The following is a 554-nucleotide window of genomic DNA, read 5'->3' as shown; positions in this document are numbered from 1 at the left end:
AGTGATCGGAAAAACTAGGTTAGGTGGTAGTAAAAGGAATCACCCCGCAATTAAAGGTACAGAGATTACTTACCCTCCAGAAAAAAAATATTAGCTACTTTGGAGACTCTCAGGCAGGACTGATGTGACGTCTTCAAGGCCGTGATGAAATGCACGTAAGAACACGGCTGACCAGCGGTTTTAATCACGCGACTCCGACGCTGTTTCACACCCTATAAAAAAACTTCACATAAGACCCCACTTCCCTACCACCTTCGGGGTCCGTGAAAACAGCTGTTTTTACGCTGATAAAAAAACTTTCACATAGACCGCCGACCTTTCCCGCCTCTCGGGCTCGGGAATCCGCTGTTCATCTAATGTAAAAAACTTTAACGTAGATACCGACTTCCTGCCCCGGGACCTTCCTGACTCCTCCGCTGTTTTCACCTAATTTAAAAAACTTTAAACATACCCCCCCGAATTCCTATACCCCCAAGGGAATGAAATGCCACAACATGCAATCAACGATGGTTCGCCCACCTTGACAGTGGCTGACACACACTTCCTCGGTCACC

The sequence above is a fragment of the Mugil cephalus genome, chromosome 1 (genome assembly GCF_022458985.1).
Source record: "Mugil cephalus isolate CIBA_MC_2020 chromosome 1, CIBA_Mcephalus_1.1, whole genome shotgun sequence".
NCBI classification, from domain to species: Eukaryota; Metazoa; Chordata; class Actinopteri; order Mugiliformes; family Mugilidae; genus Mugil; species Mugil cephalus.
The sequence above is the reverse complement of the archived record's forward strand: the minus strand, read 5'-3'. Positions refer to the sequence as shown.